Raw genomic sequence first — 7,105 nt, 5'->3', positions numbered from 1 at the left:
TCACTGAAGTATTTGGAAATGAGGGCAACAAATCAAATCAAGTCTCTGTCTTTCTCCGTGACACTTCCATACATACATAAAATTGCACCTCACCCTCTTTATTTTCAAGACAGGGTCTCACTATGTAGCCCTGGCTGACCTGGAACTCCATTCATAGATCAGACTAGCTTCAAACTCACAGAGGTCGGCCTGCCTCTGCTTCCTGAGTGCTGGGATTAAAGGTGTGTGCCACCAAGCCGAGCACGTACCTTGCTCTTTTAATTTAATTTTTTTGAGATTTATTTATTTTTATTTTCATGCCTGTGAGTGGTCAGCCTGCCTGTCTGACTATGCACCATGTGCATGCAGTGCCTCTGGAGGTCAGAAGAGGGAGCGAGATTCCTCCCAGAACTGGAGTTTTCAAAGGTTGTGAACTACCATGTGGGTGCTGGGAATCCAACCTGAGTCCTCTGGAAGAGCAGCCTGTGTTCTTACCCACTGAGCCATCTCTCCCTGGGCCTTGCTGATAATGTCCCCCAGGCCCTCTCCATCCCTCCTCCCTTTGCTAGTCTGGTCCTCTCTCTAAGGAGATATTTCATCTTTCTCTCTCTCTCTCTCTCTCTCTCTCTCTCTCTCTCTCTCTCTCTCTCTGTCTCTGTCTCTGTCTCTGTCTCTGTCTCTCTCTCTCTCTCTCACACACACACACACACAGGAGAGAGAGTATATAGTTTAATCTATAGTCTGTGTATAAGAGGTGATATTTAGTCTTCCTGTCCTCCATTACTCCCTTGTGTTCCCCTCCCTTCCATTAGATCTTTCCTGCCCATTCATTAATTCCTTCTGCTTTTATGCCATATATAAGCTATACATTTATCTATTACATATTATCATGTTTATTATATTATACATTATATTATAATATGTAATACATATAATAACAGTATTAAACTTACATAATATTTTATATAAATATATAATTTATAAGTCATAATGTATAATTTATATATTTTATAATTATGTGTGCATAAATTTATAACCATAGTTTATAAATTTGTATCCACAATAAATATTTTATATAAATTACATACACACACACACACATATATATATGTATATATATATGTGTATATTGCTAAATATATACATTTATCTAGAGAGCCCCCATACGAGGCCAAGTCTAATATTCCTGAGCTGGCTTACTTCACAATGGCCTCCAGCTCCGTCCCTTTTCCTTTAATTCAGACTTTCATTCTTTCGGCTGAATAGAATTGTGGTGCGTCTGCATCACATCTGCTACCTCCAGCCATTTGCTGGGTACCTAGGTTTTCCAATATCTTGGTTTGTGCATCAGGCAAACACAGAGACTACAGTCCCTCTGCAGTAGGCTGGCCTTGATTGTTTTCAGGTGTGTTCCCAGGAGTGATGCGCCTGGCTCATACAATAATGCTGACGTAATTGCTGAGGAACTCCTCGATGACCCCCACAGTGGCTGGACGACTTTGTTCTCCCACCAAGACTGGCTAAGGGCTTCTCTGTCCCCACATCATCAGCATTTGTCCTCCATTTCCTTGGTGACAGCCATTCTGACTGGGTGGGCAATCTTAATTTGCATTTCTTAGGTGAATATGCCTTGTTTGTCAGTCTCAGTGGCAGGCTGGATTGATTTTTGGATCACCCAGGAGCTACAGCTCTAGGCCTACCTTTGAGGGACTCTCCACAGAGGCCGCACAGAGGAGGGAAGACTTACTCTGAGTATGAGTGGCACCAGACCATGGGGTGGGGACCTTCATTGACTAAAAAGGGGGAGAGGAGAAAAGGACCTGAGCGCCAGCATTTATCTGCTTTCTGACTGCAGATGGCCAACTACATCATACTCCTGTAACCATAGCTACCGCAGCACACCACCCCTGACGTGGTGGCCTGTTACCTGCCCCTCTTACTGTGAGGCAAAATAAGCCAATCTTTTCTTGAGTTGCTCCTGTCTGGCATTTTTGTGACTGTAATGAGAAAAGTAACAAACACAAACATGGAACGTTTCTCCAACTATTTACAGATAGCGTGTATTTTGATTTTGAGAAATGTCCACTCAATCCATTCAATTGTTTATTGATTGTGATGTTTTAGGAGCCATTCCATCATCTGATGCTTTAGTTGGCAAAGACTTGCCTCCCATTCTGCAGGTTCCCCTTTGCCCTAATGATTTCCCCTCATCACCTGTGCAGAGGTTCTTGATTTCATTAGTCAGTTCTTGAAATTATTTCCTGTGATACCAGAGCCTTTTACAGAAAGCTCCTGCCTGTGCCTGCAGCTGTGCCTGCACCTGCCTGTGCCTGCAGCTGTGCCTGCACATGCCCTGCTTGCAACTGCATCTGTCCTTTTTGTACCTGACTATACCCCTGCCTGTGTCTCACCTGCACCTGCACCAGGCACCTGCTCATGCCTACATCTTGAAATAATGTTTCTCTATTACTCTCTAGAGAGTTCAGAGTCTCAAATCTTTTTGTTAAAGATATTTTTCTTGCTTAATTTTTAAGTTGGAATATAAAGTAGTGGTCTTAATTATGTTGCTTTCCTGCATTATACTTTATTCTAATTTCCTCTCTTCCTCTCAGCAATGCCCCTCCTCGGTGTTTCCCTTCCTTCTTTACTTCTTCTTCATGAATTCTCTCCTCTTTTGTTGCCATGTTACATTAACCCTTTCCCCCTTCTCCTTAAGATTTCATCCTCCCTCTCACAATTCCCTAACTAGTTTCAACACACACACACACACACACACACACACACACAAGGTTTTAAAATCTAGAATCCACTCATGAGAGAAATCACACAGAACAGATCTTTCTCAGTCTAGTTTATTTGGCTGAACACGATGACTTGCAGTTGTTCCCCTTTCCCTGTGAACGTCATGGTTCATTTTTATAGCTGAATAAGATCTCACTCTGCATATGCACAGCCTGGCCTCTTCTTTATTTCTTTATCTGATCACATGCTGTAGGGCTTCACGTCTGTAGCTTCCCTGATATTTCTAGAAGACACACTCTCTCAGCAAACTTCCTGCCCCTCTGTCTCTTACAGTCTTTCTGAGCCCTCTTCTGAGATATTCCCCCAGCCTTAGCTGTGTTGTAGATGTATCGGCTGGGACTGAGGTCCTGAGCTTTGCATTTTGATAGGTTATAGTTTTCAACAATGTTCTCAGTTTGTTGCAAAGAAAGTTTCCCTTATAAGAGGTGAGAACTACACTTAACAAAGAGAAACATCTGGAGTGTAGTTAGGGATTATCTGAGTTTGTAGCAGTCATAGGTTCTCCTCCAAAATCTGCAAATTCATGACCATTGGGTAATCAGCTAGGCATGATTTCCCTTTTGTTAGGTGGGTCTTAAGTCCAATTAGAAATATTTTGGCTATAACCAAAGTATATGTACCACTCTGGCATCCTTAGAATCATTGTGTCATGCTGGTCATTGTGGTTCATAGTTGTCAAAAGTGGGTAGGATTACAGATGCTTTGAGAGCTTGCACAGTGCCATCTGGTACCTGAAAGCTAGTCCTTAGTGAGGGCTTTCTTTCTTTCTTTCTTTCTTTCTTTCTTTCTTTCTTTCTTTCTTTCTTTCTTTCTCTCCCTCTCTTCTTTTTTTCTTTCTTTCTCTCCCTCTCTTCTTTCTTTCTTTCTTTCTTTCTTTCTTTCTTTCTTTCTTTCTTTCTTTCTTTCTTTCTTTCTTTCTTTCTGATTTATTTATTATTATATCTAAGTACACTATAGCTGTCTTCAGATGCACCAGAAGAGGGCATCAGATCTCATTATGGATGGTTGTGAGCCACCATGTGGTTGCTGAGATTTGAATTCAGGACCTTCAGAAGAGCAGTCAGTGCTCTTAACAGCCGAGCCATCTCTCCAGCCCAGGTGTTTCTGTTTCTTGTTGGTTGCAGTTAGTGTAGTACTGTATATGGATTCCCAGGCTTCTATGATACCTTGATGTAGTATCCTTCTACTACATAGCCAAGGGTGATATCGATGGTGGTTCTATTGTTGTTTTTGTGGAACACCCCACAGAGTGATTTCCAAAGCAGCTACAAAAGATGAAATCCCCACCAGTCGTGTGTAACTTTCCCCTTCGCATTTGGTGTTGCTTTTTTTCTTTTTCTTTTGAAAAGTATTTTTGGCCTTTATTTGCATTTGTGCATGAGTGTATACAAGTGTGAGCATTGTGTGCGTGATGTTTGCATGTGTTGTGTGCGTATGGGTACAGAGGCTGGAGGCTGAAGTTTGGTATATATATATTTTCATCTCTTTCCATCTTTTTGTCTGGAAACAGTCCCTTAACCTGAAGCTCATGGCTTTGGCGAGGCTGGCTAGCCAGTGAGTTTCAAGGATGGGCCAGTCTCCACCCCACTCCAGGTATCAGCCCAGATGCCCACCAACAGCTGAACAGACAATGAAAATGTGGTACACCGTGGAATTTTATCAGCCCTAAAAATAAGAAATTGTAAAAATTTCAGGTAATTCTCTAGAAAACACACATAGCCATTAATCAATTAAAAGAGGGACTGATGATCCTATTTAAACTCTGAATTGCTGCTGGTTTTGGTGGCACACGCCTTTAATCCCAGCATATGAGAGGCCCAGTCAGATGGATTTCTGGGTTGAAGGCTGACTGACTTTTGTTTAGGCAACAATACTGTTGAGATCTCGTGGTGCAGTTTCTTTGTCTACTCAAGAGAGTGAGTTCCAGGCCAGCCAGAGATACACAGTATATCCTGTCTTTTGTTGTTGTTTTAATCCAAGTTGCAGAAATTGCTAGAGGAAAACCCAGTGATGTCTCTTTGACATGTAGGCACAGGCAAAAACTTTCTGATTAGAACTCCAACAGTGCAGAAAATCTCCCAGTATTTATAAATGGGATGCCATGAAGATGGAAAGGCTTCTGAAAGTCAAAGAAAACTGTTAGCAAGGCAAATAGACAGCTGATAGAAGGAAGGACGGGCTAATATATAGAATATGTACGTAACTATAATATTAAATAGCAAAAATTCCTTTGCCATCAATAAATAGGACAATGAACTAAACTGGTAATGTGAGACCCCCAACTTAGAACATTTTTCCCTAGAAGGTAAAGCCCCTGGACATTCCCCAAGCTGGTTTTCCCTGATCTCTAAAAATACAGCCAGAAAGAAGCTCTTTGTTCTCTATAGCCAGCAAAAAGCCTTTTTGTTTCTGAGCCTTACACCCAGAGATGTGATAATTGTAATTTTACCAAGGACATCCAGACAGAGAAGAACACTCCTCCCAACTCCTCCCAACTTCTCCCAACTCCTCCCAACTCCTCCCAACTCCTCCCAACTCCTCCCAATTCCTCAGCTAGTTGTTAAAAGCCCCCTACTGTCACTGCTCAGGGTCGAACTCCCCTGCCCTGCATGGTGGAAGGAGTTCGCCCTCAGCTAGTTGATAATAAAACCTCTTGCAGTTTGCATCAGGTGTAGTTTTCTCTCGAGTCATTGGGGTGCTGGCCAGCTCATCCCGGGACTAGAGCAGAGGCCTACCTTTGGGGATCATACAGTAATTCCCGGGACAACAAATGTAAACAGCCAATAAGTATTTTAAACTGTTCAATGTCCTTGTTAGGGAAATGCAAACTAAAGCTGCTTCAAGTGTTCATCTCACCCGGTCAGAAAAGCTAAGATAAAGAAACAAAGGCTGGCTTGAGCTGAGGAGGACATGGGAAAGAGGAAGACGCTTTCACTGCCACTGGGACGCACACCTGTGCAGCTGCTGTGGAAATCAATGCGGCAATTTCTCAAAAGACTAAAAATAGAACACTGAGTCATACCACCCGCTCTGTGACCCAAAGGACTATGGATCCCACCAGAGATGCCTGAATGTACATGCTTGCTGTTATCCTGTTCTCAATAACAAGAGAGTGAGAGTCAGTCTAGATGCTGATCAACAGATGAGGGGGTGAGGTGAACGTGGCACAGATGCACAGTGAGATTTTATTCAGCCACACAGCTGCAAAACTGTATGCATTTCAGGAAATGGGTGGATCTGGAAATTTTTAGCTCCAGCCATGTATCCCAGACTCAAAAAAGGCAACTACCATATCTTCTTTCCCTTTTTTTTTGTTTTGTTTTTGTTTTTGTTTGTTTTTTGTTTTTTTCCGAGACAGGGTTTCTCTGTATATCCCTGGCTGTCCTGGAACTCACTCTATAGATCAGGCTGGCCTCGAACTCGGAAATCCACCTGCCTCTGCCTCCTGAGTTCTGGGATTAAAGGCATGTGCCACCATGCCCGACTCTTCCTTCCCTTTTGTGGATCTCTTCTTCCCTTTGTGTGTGTGCATGTGTGTCTGCATATTTGTGTGTTCATGTGTGTGCATGTGCGTCTTTGTGTATTTGTCTGTTTATGTGTATGCGTGTGCATCTTTGTGTATTTGGCCTATGGTTGCAGGTGCCCACAGATGACAGAAGAGGGCGTTGGATCCTGTAGTGCTGGAATTATAGGTAGTTGTCAGCCACCTATTGTGGGTGCTGGGAATGGAACTTAGGTCCCCTGGAAGAGCAGGAGGGACTTTTAAACTACTAAGTCATCTCTCTGGCCCAGATCCTAATTTTATTTATGTGTATGTATGTGGGAATAAATGTGGGTAGGTCAGAAAAATAGAAAGGCAGCCGAGAGCAGGGGGAAGAGGAGGCCAATAGAATCCTCGAGCCACAGCAACTCAGAGGAGAACACCGCAGGGGCCGGATACAAGTGAGATGGAGGAGATGAGAGAGGAGTGTGTGTGGGATCAACTCAAACAAACTGTAAGAACCAGAGGCCACGATGTCCACTGCAAGATAGCATCTTCTATATGTGACGGGCAGGTGCACCCAAGAAATCTCAGCAGTATGGCTGCCTAAATAAAATCTGTACAGTGACAGCATCAACTGGCATGCCAGTGTAGACAGGGGACCCTCACAAGACCCTACCCCTAGAAAAGAGCTATAGGTAGTTAATGGCTACTGAGAGAGAAAAAAATCAGTCTTCTTTAAGAATGAGGCCCCACCCCCTAGGTGACTGTCTTAGGTAGGGTTTTACTGCTGTGAACAGACACCAGGACCAAGGCAAGTCTTATAAAAAGCAACATTTAATT

Source organism: Mus caroli, chromosome 2 (genome assembly GCF_900094665.2).
Source record: "Mus caroli chromosome 2, CAROLI_EIJ_v1.1, whole genome shotgun sequence".
NCBI classification, from domain to species: domain Eukaryota; kingdom Metazoa; phylum Chordata; class Mammalia; order Rodentia; family Muridae; genus Mus; species Mus caroli.
This window is presented reverse-complemented; position numbering follows the sequence as displayed.